We start from the raw sequence: 16,638 nt of genomic DNA on the forward strand, positions 1-16,638 counted from the left end.
TAAGATCAGAGGAGTTCACCATGAGATGAGTACTTACACTGGCAACAAGAAAGGACGATGAGCTTGTTTCCAAAGGGTATTATTTTACTAACAACGATGCAGCAGCAGTACCACCATAAACATGTCTGGTAGAAAGGTGGCCCTATATGTGAACATGAAGATCCCATTGGAGTGGAGTTGGAAAACAGGTTTGGACAAGAAATTCTCCCACAGTTTCTTTCTCCCATCAATATACCTATGTTTTACTGTGTTGGAACAAGCTTAGTTGCATGACAGAACCGTTGGAGGAGACTGCACTATGACAAGACAATATGCATGAAAAAAAAGGTGAGATTAAACTCAATAGCAAAGTGTCATGATCTGTGTAACCCAAGGTTGCACATCTTGTGCATGCACAGAAATTGCTGCTGCGAGTTTGTAGGATTCTGTAATACACAAGGAGATGGATGTTTTTTATTCCTTTAAAATTTCTCCACATTATTAGACCATCCAAAAACACTACAAAAATCAATGCTCACAAGAATCCTGCCACAGATGTCATCACCAGAAAACATAAAAAGTATCAATAAAGTGAATATATATAACAATTAAAAATAGCTATCCACAATCAAGAATATATGAACAAGCAATAGTCATTAGCATCACCAATAAATCATATACCAACAATCAGTGTAAAAAAACCCCAACGATTAGTATAAGTTACTGTGAGTTTTTCATTAATGAAGCAACTTCTCACCAATACAACAGAAGATGCCCTTCAAATAGATGACTTGTGTGGATGTAAAATAGCAGTTTTGAGTGAGTTAGATTTCAGAACAGGCCAAATCATGTTGAAGTGTAGAACAAATCTGTCACCAAGAGACACCCAGTCACCCCTGAGCTGTTAAGGACAAACTGAAACTACTTCAAAAGTGAGCCCAAAGCGGGGACCAACAAGGTAACAGAGTGGATTTCAAAAATTATTGACATCATGGAGTCTGGAGTTAGCTAGGTGTCCTCAATGAGAGTCTAAGATCTTGTAGAAACTTTGTGTAGATTTCAACTTGTTTAGAAGAGTAAAAACATGTGTAGCTTGGGAAGGTCTCAGGGAGAGAGATTCTCTAAAATAAGGTCATTATATTGTAGAGATATAAAAGGGCATAAGACACACCATTTTGAGTAGCCAGTAGATGCTGGTAATGACTATTTTTCAGCTAGACTTTTGGGAAAGTGATGATGATTCACTTCTTTCAGACCAATTTTGTTTTCCAGGGCTGCTTTCACTTTTTCAGAGACTAAGTTGAAGTGTCTTGGGGTTTGCATTTACTGATGATATCTCAGGAGGTCATCACTTTCTAGGTTCCTCACCTGTATTTTTAAAGATGCCAGCTGCAATTTTTCAGTACGTTTCTTGTTCCAGGATGCAATTCCCAGTCTCACAGCTCCCATACCAGCAGGAATTTTCTTTGTTTGTACCTTTCCAGTTTCTAAACTTTTTGGCTTCTTCCATCAAAAAGTTGTAGTATTAGTTATGACTCAGAGTAAAATCCCAAAGTAAATCATGGTTCACTGCATTGTTCCCTTTCTACACCTCCTGACATTAAAGAAACAGGAAAGAGAAGCCAAATATTATGCCACTTACAAACATTTGCAAATGATATTCTTTTGGAGCTGAGTTTGTGTCCTCAAAGTTTCATCTATACAGCTAAGAATTATCTCCTTCCTTATAATTTTGTTCTTTCAAAATCTGCATCTAGGCAACTGAGTTCTTCCAATACTGAACTCTATGGTTTACTGGAAATGACCATTAAAACCTCCTACTTGTTGGCATCAGCTCTTGGTGACCTTTGACTTACTAATTTATGTCTCTGTGGTTTTCCTTCTGAAAACTGGACATTTACTTCTATTGTGAAAGAATCATGACACAGTGCAGACAGCACCAGTTCTGGGTGTTACTGATATCACAGACACCATTATTATAGTTATTATAATGCAAGTGAGGGAAGAAGGACTATCCTGGGATCACATCTTACTGTTTATAAAGTGTGTAGATGGAAGGTATATGTAAGTAGGCAGTACAAAATTACTTGTGAATCTCAATATATCATTTAAATGTAAAGATGGACATGCTGCTACATATTTAAGGACTTGAATAACAATCTGCACTTCCTTCTACCTGATTAAAAATGTATTATGAAATTATTGTTTTGAAATTACTGAGCTCCAGACTATATGCATATATTTAAAATAAATTCCTAGATTCACAGTCTTTCTGAAAACTTTCCTACTGGAGAAGTCTGTGAAAGACAGACAGGAGGAGATGCCACTCACTGTGTGGTATCTCTCATTCCCTTGTGCAAGTAAGTAATTTCTCATCACTTCAGGAATTGACTTCTGTTTTTTAAGTGGAATATTTTTCTTCAAAATTTAAGTTCAGAATTAGACATAGCTTCCCTTGGGCTGGCCAGACTGTTGCCCATCACACAGGAGAGAAATGCTTTCACACTTCCAAGTAAACCAGTGGAAACCATTTCCTGTGTTATGTTTGATTTCTCTGTGGGTAAATTCAAAGCAGACATTAAAGGATAATGTTGGAGAAGTAGCTATCTCATGGAGTAGTTATATGTGTTTAAGCTCTATTTTAAATTGTATTTTGAAAAGGTTTGGGCTGAACTGAGACCAATAATGGCCAGTTCATTTGATAAGGAGTCTGAGGACAAATTTCTTGCCATTAAGGTATCCTGGTATATCTATACTCTCTGTAATCTTCTCCTGTCAAGACCGTACAGTACCAGAAATAGATTGAAGAAAAATGCAGAAGACTCTAAATGGAAAACATTGCACTAAGAACTCAAAAGCACGATTGAAACCCACATATGTAGTAGAAACATTTCAGGTTTTTTATAGCAAGATGATTCTTCAGTGTAACCTACTGTACAAGGCCTCCCAGAGGACATTTAAGAACACAGTAGTCTTTGATTTTAATGGAAACTGTGTTTGCTGATGCTGGTGCTGTCTGCCTTGCAGTCACCAGGTAGTCTGGTTGCACAGCAGGAAACTCTTGCCTGTAATACAGACACAGATAGTGAAAGCTGCTTCATGTGTCTGAGGCTGCCTGGAGATTCCTCTAGTTCAGTGTGGGAGGTATTGTGTTTTTTAGAAAAGCTTCTTTCTTCCATGAAGCCAATGATGATGTTGTTAGTGAGGAAAACGCATAACCATCGGAATGATTATGAGGTGCTTTATTGAAGAGCTCTGGGAGCCAGGGTACAAACCCAAATCCAACTCCCACGAGGGTCCAAGAAGGGCCCCGTATTATACCATTTCGTTACATAATTCTATGTTAATCATTAAACTTACATTGTTCTATTGTATACATCCAAGCATGAATTTTGTAAATACCTTCTTTACGATTCTGGTTTGAAATAATAATCATGTTTAGCTACCAAAAATCATTACAATTCGATCATCTATCTTATGATGATTAGGTACAGTTTCACCCGACCTAGTTTCCAAATACAAGCCGTCCCAATCTTCTCCTTCTCCCCCCATCCCGATTACCCAGGCAGAGTTATACTTGATTTGGTTAAAACAATGAAAGCAACACCTGGTTGCAGTGAAGCGGAGACTCTATTCCCAGCTTCTCTGGTAACCGAAATTATTAACCCTATCCTAACAATGTGGCACGTTTTCAAAGTACCTAGAGACTGTGAGCCCATTTGACACAGCAGGAAAGAGGGAAAACTAAGTGGGAGAAAGATCTGATTTTGCCAATTCAAGAAGAAAGGTGGAATTACTGAATAGACACATGAGAAGAAGGTGACTATTTTTTCTGAATCATGCTCCATCAGAAATAGTAGATTTGTTTGGCAAATGCTGGAGGGCAAGTCAATTGACAGGATATTTTAATGAAAAATAAAAGATTTACCCTTCAACACAGAATGAAATTTTGAAAGGGCATAACTTTCCTGTGTGAAGTGAAAAGCAGGAGAAAGATCTATACAACTCTCAAGCTATTTTTTTCCAACTACAGCAGATCTCAATCAAATTTGTCACAGAATCTATTACCTCTCTATTTGCCTCTCCTACCTTGCCCTTCCACAATATTTAATAGCTTTATAACTGCTTCTCCTTTCTAACATATAAAAATTCACTGATTCTTAAATGATCATTAATAAGAATGTAATCTGTCTTGTTTGAGGATCACTGGGAGACAGCATAGCCCACAGTGAACTATTCTTCACATCATTCCTGCACGGCCTTTCTGAGGATACTGACTTTACATCTCTCTCCACTCTAATTTCCTGTTCGTTCTACAGTATAGCATCTATTAGTCACAGAAAGTTGGAAAGTTAAAGACTCTGCAGCTGGAGTACTCTGAGGCTTGCAAATAGAAAGGTTTTAGACCTTTGTGTGTAATGGGCTGTAAAAGTAAAAGCTGAGATTTATTGTTTCTTTCAGTTACTGAAACCTAATGGCTAGCCCACCTTCTGTGGAATTCAGTGATCTGTAGATGCTTATATCTAATAAAATGTTTGAATAAATTGTGATTCTTTTTCTTTTAATGCATCATGCTTCCATGTTACTGTGCAACATTTCTTTCACAATTATATTTTTGACATTCAGTTCAAAGCTGAAAGTAATACAGATTCATATTCATTTTCATTACAAAACAAGTTCTTAAAAATGAAATCTATGACTATTAGCAGTAAAAAAATTGATTAATTACTCCAGTTAATTAATGTTTAATCAGTCTAAAAATAAAATTAAAAAAACATTATTGGCATATGGATATGGATGAACACAGAACGATAGCTTATATTATACACATACATTCAAACAGGTCAGAAGAGAAAGAAACTCAAGAAAACAGAAAAGTTAATTTTGAACTATATTAAAAGGAGGGATTTGTCATTATTATTGTCAAAAGGAAATTTGTGTGTTTGCTTTTATTTTCCATTATAAAACAAAAAACATATAAAATGAAACACCATGGAATGACATGATTCTTAAGAGCAGTCTTTCTTTCCCAGGTGTAGCTGTAAGCTTTGCAGGCAAATGATTGATCAGCTTAATAATATCTAGGAATTGGTTTCAAAATGTGCTGTGAAAAAGCAGTATTTTATGGCCAAAGAAGAAACACACCTTTTATGTAGATTTAATAGTTTATTGTTAGTGTAATTTAAATCTTAACTGTCACTTGAAAATTTCTTTTTCATTCAGTACCTATTAGCACAGGAAAACAAAAAAAACAAGAAAGGAATTGAAAATAACAAAAATTATGCCATCACAGAAGAAGTTGAAATTTCCATACACACAATCTTGATAGCACTTTTATCCTATTAAGCTTGATTTCCTAACACATGAGTCTAAATGTTGACTTCAGCATGGGGAGAGGTTGCAGCTGTTTAGTGTATCCTTAGTCTTTCACAGGTACTCATGTGTGTTTTCTTCTTCACCTTAGACTCACAAAAGGACTTTTTCTACATTTGTCAATTTCCTCATAACTTGCTATTTGTCACTATTTTTCACATGTGTGCTTCTTCTGTAATTACTAATTATGGCGTGCTTTACATATGTTAGGTACCTGATCTTTTTTCTCTTTGCTGCCTTTAAAAGTATTTTTGCCAGGTCTATACTGCCTTAGCTGGTCATTAGTCAGGTGCTTATAAGACATTGGGTCTGGAAAATTAGCTTGTGATTTCTTCTTTTGTATAATATATATATATATGATTTTATATAATATAGAATAATTTAATAATTTATACAATAATTTAATATGATTATTTATATAATCATTTACTATGGTAATTTCTTATAATTATGTGTCTTCCCCTCTCTACACTGAATCCTATGTCCCACCATTCAAGGCCTGTTTTGTCAGACCACAAATGTCCTCTATGCTATGCTGACATGTTGGAGTCATAAATATCAAATTCTATTCAGAAAAAACTACTTGTTACTACCACACATATGAAAATTTTACCATAGAAAGATAAGCAAAAGCAAAATTAAATACACCTGGTTTCTTGGTAATTTCAAAAATTGCTGTTACAGTTCTAGCAACTATAACAAAGTTTAGCTGAGTAAGAGAAATTCAGACAAAGTAAACATGACTGTCTTATGCCTTGAAAGTTTGTACAAAGGTCAGGGCACACTGATAGCGGTAGCAATTCACTGGGCTACAGGATCCAGTCCACTCAGAGAATCATCTGGGGTATTTTCTAACTTTTAGGTAAATTCTTCAGGGCTGACGTCTTCATTATCCAGATGCTGTTTGGAGATGCTCATAGTGAATTCAAATGAAATAAAGCATGGTTGTGTGGAAGTGCTTCTGTCAGAGATGGGAATTGAGCCTGCAGCTTTCAAGGATAATTTTTCCCATTTTAGCATATGCCTCTCCATAGTTGCTGACAAACAGGTGCTTAAAAGACAGGAGGGAGGAATGGCATTCCTTATGAAAATTGTCTAAATTGTACTATGAATGGAATTTGGAAGGTTTATTAAATCATGAGCTTTTACCGCTTGGTAAACAAATAGACCAGAGAAAATGTATTTGTCGGGTACTTGGTATTCACCTGGGTTTTTGCTTGCACTAAACATTATTATAATTAACAATTAAAACCCATGCAAATATTGTAAAGGAAGAGAAAAGGTCTAATTCTCTCTCTTCCTATATGGTGGCTTCATGACTAGATTACTTTAATCTTTGTCTTCATAATCTTTATAAAATTCTATTGTTTTTAGCAAGGTGAACGAACTCTAAAAGAAGAATGCACAGATTGTCTTCCTTTGCTTCACAGATTTTAATGGTTACTGGACTGCAGAATGCAGCTTTGAATCATTCAAGCAGTACAGGGCAGAACTGTAATATCACTTAGGTAAATTCTTATCCTCTAGGCAGGGCTTCACAAAATATTAATAAGAGCAGCAGCAGATTTTCTCCGTTATATTTTTGCTTATTTATTTGTTTGTTTCAAGAAATGAAATATAATTCAAAGCTACTCTCTAGTCCCTGAATTCAGTGCCTTTCTAAAGGCAAGGTCTAGGTAAAACTTTGAATTTGAATTACAAGTCTGATAGAGTGAGGGAAGACTGTTCATAATTCTCAGGTGAATTAGCTATGAAGTTGGTAGTCAATTCTACCACAGTGCTTTGGTAGAAGAATTTTGGACATCTAATACATTTCCTGCCTATCACATAAACAGATATGACTAAGAAAGTTAGTTGGCTTTTATTTATTTGGTTTGTTTTGAATAGGGCAAAAACTGCTTAGTAGATGTACTTCCAGTTGCTGCTAGTTTCCCAGGACAACAGATGAAGTAGACAGTAAATTGGAACATGAAGAAATTTCTCATGATTCCTTTAGTCAGGAGGAAAGAATGAAAAAGTCAAGGGAAGAAGCATTTATAAACTTAACTCAGGTTGAGTAAAAGGAAATGAAAAAAGGAAAAACTTGAAAATGATAGTACTGTGTTAATTTTCAATAAACACTTTTTCATTAAAAAATTGAGGTTTAGCATTTATTTGAAAATTAATCTAAATGCCCATGTAACACCACAACAATGCTTTTCTGCTTGGGTTTTGGGGTGGGTTTTGGGGTTTTTGGAGGGGTTTTTATTTGGTGGGTTTTTTGGGAGGTAGGTTTGTTTGCTTGTTTGTTTGTTTGTTTGTTGTTTTGTTGGGGTTTTTTTTGCAGGGGGTGTGTTTAGTTGGGTTTTTGGTGAGGAGCGGTTAGGGACTTTTTCTTTCCTGACTGAGGTTGCTAAAAATTGTTCAAATTTATTAAAAGTGTTGTGATTTCATTGCAGTCGATTTAGCTTAATCATCAAATAGTTAACACCATAATTATTTTAAGGAAGTCATGTGTTTTTTGGGTTTTTTTGTGGTTTTTTTTTTTTTTTTTTTTTTTTTTTTTTTAGAATAATAAGCTAAATGGAGACACATGTCTCTAGCATAATTTCAAATGAGTACTTTGAAATAATCAACAAATTTGTGATTGCACCTTATCTGGAAAAAGTTACTCTAAAAAAAATCCTATGAGAAAACATCTTTACAATAATGCTTATGAGCTGGTATAAATTCAAACAACAGAAATTATTTTATATTCATTCCATTATAGATGAGTATACATGATCATAAGAGGCTAATACTGTTAACACGTATCATTTCCATTCTTCCCAGCACTGTCCTTTATAAAGGGTAGCAGATAAAAAAGAACTCTTAATTTCTCTTACTTCTCTTAATTTCTTGTTCTTGTCATAAGAAATTAGATTTTTTTCCACCAAACAACATAAATCAAACACTTGAATTCTATATCTAGTCTGAAGAAAGGCAGATCTCTTAGATTAAACTCACACAGCCAACCAATACTGCTATGTCATGCAACATGCAAGGAATGAAACATAAAGAGCCAAATGAACGTATGTCCACATAGAAGAAGGTTTTGGACACCTAATACTTCAAATACAGCTCTACATACACATGTAACTCTTTTTCCCTCACAGATTATGAAAAGGGATTCCTAATACAATTGAATCCGGTGCAGCTTCTGAGCATCATCGGCTTTCACTCGTACAGGACCTAATCTGTGGAGATAATTTCTGCTTTGAAGAACTCCTGTACAGACAATTGGAAAGTGAAGGTACTGGATATTTAGACAAAACTACTTTTGGGATACGTTTATTGTCTATTTTTTGCCTTTATTAGTTTATAAAGTTCAAATCAAACACAGATGCTCTCATGAGCAATTTAAACTGAATAAGGTTACAAATAGAACAGAGATTTAAAAAAAAAAAAAAAACTTTTATGGATGATATTGTTATATTTCTCAATATGGATTTGTAGAAGGTTCTGTTTTGAAAGTGTTTACCATTCCTTGTAAGTGTTCTAAAACAGTCACTGCAGTACATTCTTAACCTGAATGCACTGAAGAGGTTTTTAAATGTAATTTTTGTGTGATGTTTAGTAGCATATAATTGATTCTGGAAATCTCTGTAGATAAGTCACAAAATCTAAACTGTAAGTCTAACCTCTCAGGTATTTCAGTGTGGCTTGGTATAGGTCTAGAATATGGTGGGTATGCTTCAGGACTCTGAAATGACAAATGAATTCCAAGAAGGTAAATCTCATGAAGGTCAAGGATAATGCCCCTTTTAGTAGTTTTTTTCCAACTTAGATTAAGTGGTTTGTGTAACTCAGGGCATGCCTTACTGGAGTACTATATAAATACAAATTTGTATTAATGAAGCAGGTGAATATGGAAAGCATTTTGTTCAAGAGCCTGTTGTGATACAAACCATTGTGATACAGCAGCTGTAGATTTGAGTCATTTGAATTTGATATTCACTTTACAGATGAACGATAGTTATTCACTTTCAATTTATCATGAGTGCAGCCACAGATTGAAATAAGATGGAGTAAATGTCTGTGGTTATCTGTTAACTGATGTGCTTTATCATTTCATAGCTGAATGGCTCATGATCATGTAGTTCAGGACACCTCTAATTAATTTTTGAGTTGAGTCTTTATTCCTAACCTCAAACTATGGTTTATTAATGGGTTAAGGTAAAGAGCTTGCTAAAGTGTAATGTGTGGCTGTGCAAACATATTTGGAAGCACACAGTTCATTGCTGGATGTCAGAGTTTTACCTGCCTACCCAACTAATTGAGAATCATATCAGAGAGTAGAAAGTCATTGTAATGAATGAGAGAGTCAGAGACCTCCAAAAGACATAACTGAATTAGAACTGATGAACTTGATATAAGTAGATTTGCAGTGTCATTTTAAATACAACACAGTTTAACTCATTTTCTTGCCCTTGGAAATGTATTGCACTAAAAGCATAGGAAAGATTGGCAGGTGAATTTTAACTTGTTGGTTTTTTGCGTTTTTTTTTTCTACAAGTGTTATAAGAGTAGAGGATTTGTGTAAGGATATTTGTTATATAAAAATATTGTAGTTCGGAATGCATGCAAATCAGGATTTCTGGAATCTAAGATGTGTCTTTAATGGTTTTGAGGAGCAAAAAGTGATAGAGAAGAGAAGACAGAAGAGGGTGGGGTTTTTTTTCCCCAAAGGATAAATGAAAAATCTTGCTAAAGAATAGAAAAGATAAGTCTAAGACATAATTGGTAAAGGTATATTTAAGAAATAATATCCCACAGATTTTTTTTTTTCTCAAAATAATAACTTCTAATAGGCTAAATAATTATTTATACTATTCCAGAATTCTTTTAATCTTTAGACTGGAGGTTTATGATAGTCAAATTTTGACAAATATTTTGGGATCATTTATGCAGATATTCTTTTTACATTAATCTATAATATCAAGTGACAGAACTGACTTCTGTCCTGCCAGCCTTTGTGTCAGGTGTTAAATTCATCCTCTGCTGCAACAGAGCAGAAATGAGTCCTGTGTTTGTTTCTTAAATCTGCGTGGTTCATCAGTCATAAAAGATAATGTGCTCAAATAGAGAAACTCCCATTGAAAAAATAACATAAATTACCAGTAAAACATAAATTGTGCTGTATTTTGTTACACTTCCATAAAGAAGAAAGATTTGGCATAATTAATGCCTAAGCACAAGCTGCTTATTTACTGGTGAAGAATATGCTATCAAAAATATGTATTTGGTAGTCCATGTCCTCAGGCTCTCAGTAAGTACATAGTATAAAATAAAACAGATTCAGGGAAAACACTGAGCTTCCCTGACTATAGTCCCTTGAATTTTTTTCTCAACTTTGAGGTCAAGGCATAGGTTCATCTCTCCCAAAATGCAAAAGTTTTCTTTTCCTTTTTTGCCTAAGATTCCTCTGATTCATGTTTCTTTTCTTTAATTTCTGTGGATTTATCTTTAGTTGGATTTCACAGGAATAAGGTTTGCATATAAAACTGTTAAATCAGAATAGCTGATGCATGTCAAAGTTACAGTCTTCACTTCAAATTAACCACTCAAATAAATAGAGAACAGCAATGAAGTTTATGTAAACCGTAGAAATGTCTCTGATGCATGTTTTAAAGAGGTTATATCATTCTATTTATAGCATCTTTCTTGACCATGTGGATCTTGGCATAATGATTAGACCTAATAGAACTGTTAAGAAGTACTCTTTCTTTCCAGTTTTGCTGGAAAAAATTATACCGGTTAGGAAAAACAGTTGCTAAAATGGGCTATATAGGGGGGTTGTGTATTGTTATTTTGGGTGATTTGAAATTCTGACAGTTGTAAAAATGATGGTCAGGAACAAAAGTAGCAGCAATTTTTAAAACACAAGCCTGCAATGTCTCCCAAATGTGAAGATTTCAATAGACTAACGCGCCAAGAGAGCAGAAGGACCTGACAGAAAATAGTAATTTTCTGTATGTGTAGAATTTAACAGTCCTTAAATGTCTCGTGCTGGATGAAAGAGAAACAGAAAAATGACCTTTATCTTTGTCACCACTGCAAATCTTGCTGTTCCACTATTCCAGTGATGCAGAGAGGTGGAAATAAAGGAGATGAGTACAATAGACTTTTCCATAGACTGAGTTTTCCAGGTCATTTAATTCTCTCTAGTGTGTTCAGAACCTTTCCAACAGAGCTAATGATAACAGATTGCCACATTATCCTACTCATGGTGACCTGTTTGGGTACCTGCCAGAAATTCTACTCACTCAAAACTATGGGTTAAAAAAAATGTTTATTGACTTCACTTCTGATGGTCATTATAATTTATTTAAGAAAAAAAAAAAAAAAAAGGATTATTGAGTATTTCATGTGTTAAATAATGACTCAATTATTTTGAAATTGATACTTTAGACTGCTGCTGTGTTGCAACTGATTTTGAATTTTCCTTACTGACTCTGGCCTTTTGCCAGTTCATGTTCCATAGGGACAGTTCTCCCTATCAAACAAGGCTGTTTTTTTAAACATATAGCCAGCTAAAACTACCCATAGAAACTTTGCTAAACTATGCTAAAAAAAAACCAGCTGTGGCTCTGTGAAGGATAAATGTTGCATTTTTCCTGGGATTTTATTATTATTATTATTATTATTATTATTATTATTATTATTATTATTAATTTTGGGCTGTGTGACCTTAAATAGTGCTAAGGAGAAAATCTTATCACAGTGAGTATCATGATGTTCCAGTGCTTGATCATTTCATGATTTTAATATGATTTTTTTTTGATTATAAATTGACCATTCTAGATTTTACTCTTATTGTGTGAACTTCTAACATAATTTTTTGAGAACCAAGAAGCTTTAAATCACATACACTATGTGATATTTTACCAGGAAAAAAACCACCTGAATTTAAAAATTAATAAAGAAATTTTGGCTACTTGAACATATATTTTTTTCACCAATCTAATTGGAGAAAAATAATTTTCTTAAACAGATTTTGTCTGGGAGTCCTGATTTTGAGATAACTTGTTCTTGCATGCTACCTACTTAAATTTGAAGAGCTAAGGGCATCTAAAAATTGTAAGTTTACTGTTTATTTACCCTGATTCCTATTCTAGTGTGTTTAAAAAGGATTTTTGAGATTATATCTAATACATTAGGTTGAGGTTTTTTAATTACATATAAGTTCCTGTAGAAATCATACTTTTTACACATCAATGCAAACATCATGTTAAGACTAATACTAAACTTTACTTACTATACACCAGTGACTTAGGCTTTCCATGTATACTTATTAGTTCTCTAACTTAAGGTCGTTCAAGCCTACAGTGACTTGAATAAGCATCTAAACGACTTGAATAGCTTTCCCTTGATTATAGAATTAAAAACACTAGAGGTAGAAAATTACATCAAATCTATTTCAGATGCAATTATTCTCATCAGAAAAGTTTCCTTTGCAGTCTGTTTCATACATTAAGGACTAGAATTTCAATCTTAGAGAAAATGTTTTGCCTGCTGGATGCAAAGTATAGCAGTTTAGCACCTGCTTGGCTAGCAGCTGAATCATCTCACAGAGTAACAAGTTTCTTTTCAAGGTGGGGAGAGCAACACAGACTGAGAAAGCTAACACAGCTAGCAATGTTAATAGAAACACACTAGTTTAAAAATAGGATTGAAGAGGTTTATATGACTGATATCTTGGTGACAACAAGCATGCATGTGTTCTGAGAAAATTCATGCTTTTACAACCTGAAATGAGTAGTGATTCTCCCCTCTCCTACTTACGTGTCTGCAATAGAAATAACTAAAATATTCCAGACTTTGATCTTGAAGCCATTTACTTTGACCTCAATTTTATGTTCTTCCAGACTATTTTATTTTAATTTTGTGATGAAATATTATATTTTGCTGCTCTGTAAGTTTACAAAGGTTAAAGCACTTCAAAATTAAAACTTTTTGTTACTACAATTTTATTAAATACCTTGTAAGTAATGTCTGAAGTCCTATTAGATTATGGTTCTGAATTATTCAGATATTAGTATAGTTATCATTAATACTGAGTACATAATTTGATAGATTAAATTGTGATATATATGTTTACAGCTTATTCCATGCTAATGAGAAACTTAAATGTAACATATTAATAACGGTTCATCGCCTTCTGTTGACACACAATAGGAAAAATAGAAATATTATTGTAACAAACTGCATGTATGTAGATTTCAGATCTATAAATCTGTCTCCATACAGAGAAACCTTTTTTTCATCCCAATGGGATCTAAAGAAGAAACAAATTTATCCTAAAATTGTTACGTAGGCTCAGTCTGGCATTACAGTGAAGCCTTACCAGTGACAAATAGCTGCAAAAGTTGTGGTTCGGTTCTTTCCCTGTACCTCTATAACTACAGATCATGTATTCAGTGCTTAATTGGTTGATGCAGTGAAAAAGATTCTGTTCTGGTTTGTTCCATTTTATTCTGTTTTGGGGCTAAACCAATATACTAGATGTAAGGGAAATTTCATGGCAGTAAGACTTCTACTTTCCAAGGCAGCTTTCTATCAGACTGGCTTTGCAATCACAGGAAGCCAAAATGCATGCCTAGCTTTTTGAAGCAGGTGATCTCTTGCACTGATACAGCATCAGAAATCCCAGTAAAATCAGGAGTGAACTACACACAGAGCCACTCCACTGAGTGTGCCACCTCCCTGAAGGATTAACTAATACAAAATCAAGTGTGGTACGGCCTCACCCCCACTTCTGGTCTGATCTGGGGAGGTACCATGCTTTTCATGAAAGCAGCTATGAATCAAACCATTAAGGTCCAAGCAGCCTTCACTGTTGGTTAAAAACAGCTTTAAAATGTCCATCAAGACCAAAATATGTTTACTTTCCACATAGTGAATATAGAAGTCCAATTTGAAACCTGGCTGTCTGAGACTGTGCCCATTGCACTGCTGTCTCCTACCAGCCAGACTGAGATTGGTTACAAGGCAGTCACTCATTCACGTTGGGGATAGATACAGGCAGGTAGAATTTGGGGCAGATACTGCACAGACACTCATCTTTTCCTAAGAAATGAGCAAAAGAAAGTCTTATAATTTTAGCCACACATACTTTGTAAGTAGTGAACGCAAATGTTCAAAGTGACAAGCAATGAATCTTGAAGACAGCTCATTGACCATGCCTTTCCAGATATGATATAACTATTACCGTCCTATCTGGAATTCATGTATTTGGGTGATAGCCAGATGTAGCAATCCCTGAGCTAGAGGTAATTTTGGAAGATGCCCATATTTTTCATGATTTTTTTTCAGTATGAAAATCTCAGAAAACTGATGATTTAAAATTGATAATAAGAAAACATTGAGAGCTAAAGTCTTGTGTAAGATTTTCATTATACAGTTTACACAGGTACACATTTCAGAACAACTTCATATACCATTCATGTTTCTGGTTCTATATAACATTCATTTACATTTCAAGTTATGAGAAGTATTTGCAAAGCATATATTTATAAATGTTGTTTTATCTTTCTAGACTTGCAAAAACCCCTAGTAAAGTGCCATAAAAATGCTTATGGCATGCTGCCTTACATGACTAGAAGGAGAGAAAGAGGCTGTCAAGACATCTTGATCTTGACTCATGTCTGAATCCAAATTCTTATCTCAGGTGTTGCAGAGACATCTAGAGAAGAGGTCTTAACAAATGAGACATATTTGTCTTTTGCAATACTTTTGAAAATAGTGGAAAATCCATAACTTCACACAAAAATTGAAGCTTTTCATACTATAACAGAGACACTGATAATAAGCATTAAACATCCCTAATATGCAGTACAACTCCTTTATTTGCAGTTTTGTGAGGAAAAATAATTGCTTCTTTGACAGGATGAGAAGAACCAAAGCTCAGTATTATATACTGTCATTATACTAATTATTGTTGTTTATTATAGCATGAGTATTTTTCCTGTTTAAAGTCCTCAGAATTAAAGTTATTTTATCCTTTTATTCATATATGCGGTGGAGTTTCTAAAGAAGATTTCTAATTATTATTTCAAATTCATATGAACATTATTATTGTCTTAATCTAATATCTTATACTGTTAGAAATGAGCTCCAAACTATTTAATGACATTCTGCAAATACAGGTTTGTCATTGCCACCTGACACAAGCAATTTTAGAAGTCAACAGTCTCATTAGTTAATTCTAATGAATTGGGCAGACACACATAATAGGCTTTTGCCTTGGTTTTTGTGTATTTTTATGGGATTCCACAGAGGCTTTTTGAGAGTATAGACTTCACATTTATTGGTTGCATTATTTTAAAATAATTTCTTGTAACTGATGTCAGCCTGGATTATCTATCACATGAAATAAACTAGGTAACTACCAAATCTGGCAATCTGAAAAATCTCTGTATAAAATGCAAATTTTGTACAATAGTATTGTACAGATAGAAGAAGGGCCTTGGACAGTCTCCAGTCCAATCTTCTGCTCATGGCAGGTCGGCTCCAAGGAGGTCAGGCCAGGCTGTTTACATCTTCATCCAGTTGGGTCAGACCAAGATGCTTAGGTATTCATTCAGTTGGGTCTTGAAATCATCCAAAGATGGAAAGTGAACAACTTCTCTCTGTTTGTGCCACTGCCTCTCTGTCCTTATGGTGGAAAACTTCTCCTCATATTCAGATGAAACTCTCTTATTTTGATTTATACTTGTTTCTCATCTTTCCAGCTTGCATTGCTTTGCAGAGCCTGGTGATGTCTCCTCAAGGACTTCCCCTAACACTGAGGTCTGCTGGTAGATCCCTCCAAGGCCAACTCTGTTCCAAACTGAAAAAGCCCAGCTCCCTCAGACTCTTGTTTAAGAGCAAGTGCTTCGCTCCCCCCAACTCAGTGATCTCCTTGTATTCTCTTCAACTGGTCACTGTCTTTCTTTTACAGTGAGGCCTAAAACTGGATTCAGTATTCTAGATATGAAAGTTCTTGGAAAAGTGGGAAATTAGTCAGTCTTTAAAATACAGATATAAGACAATATTTATAAACATGATTGAATTGGCACTTTTTTTTTTTTTTTTAGTTGATACTAACTTTAATTTGCAGGAGGATAGATCAGACTTTTGGTGATGTACCAAAAGCAGAATTTGGTCTTCAGACATATGCATCCAAAGGGATGCAATTGTTTTTTCTTCAAAGAGGGTAATATATAACTCCTCTTAAAATTTCTGAATTCAGAAGCATCAGGGCAAGATGAAAGTTAAGGTAAGAAC

General features: G+C 34.5%; 1 protein-coding gene across 1 annotated transcript in view; it reads left to right on the forward strand.

Moving 5' to 3' along the window:
• CNTN5 (contactin 5) overlaps positions 1-16,638 on the forward strand; it is a 605,619-nt gene that overhangs the window by 178,134 nt on the left and 410,847 nt on the right. Inside the window, exon 2 of the mRNA XM_066312958.1 lies at positions 8,487-8,623. The gene's annotated coding sequence lies outside the window, so the exon portion shown is untranslated. The remainder of the gene's footprint in view (positions 1-8,486; positions 8,624-16,638) is intronic.

Source organism: Sylvia atricapilla, chromosome 2 (genome assembly GCF_009819655.1).
Source record: "Sylvia atricapilla isolate bSylAtr1 chromosome 2, bSylAtr1.pri, whole genome shotgun sequence".
NCBI lineage: Eukaryota > Metazoa > Chordata > Aves > Passeriformes > Sylviidae > Sylvia > Sylvia atricapilla.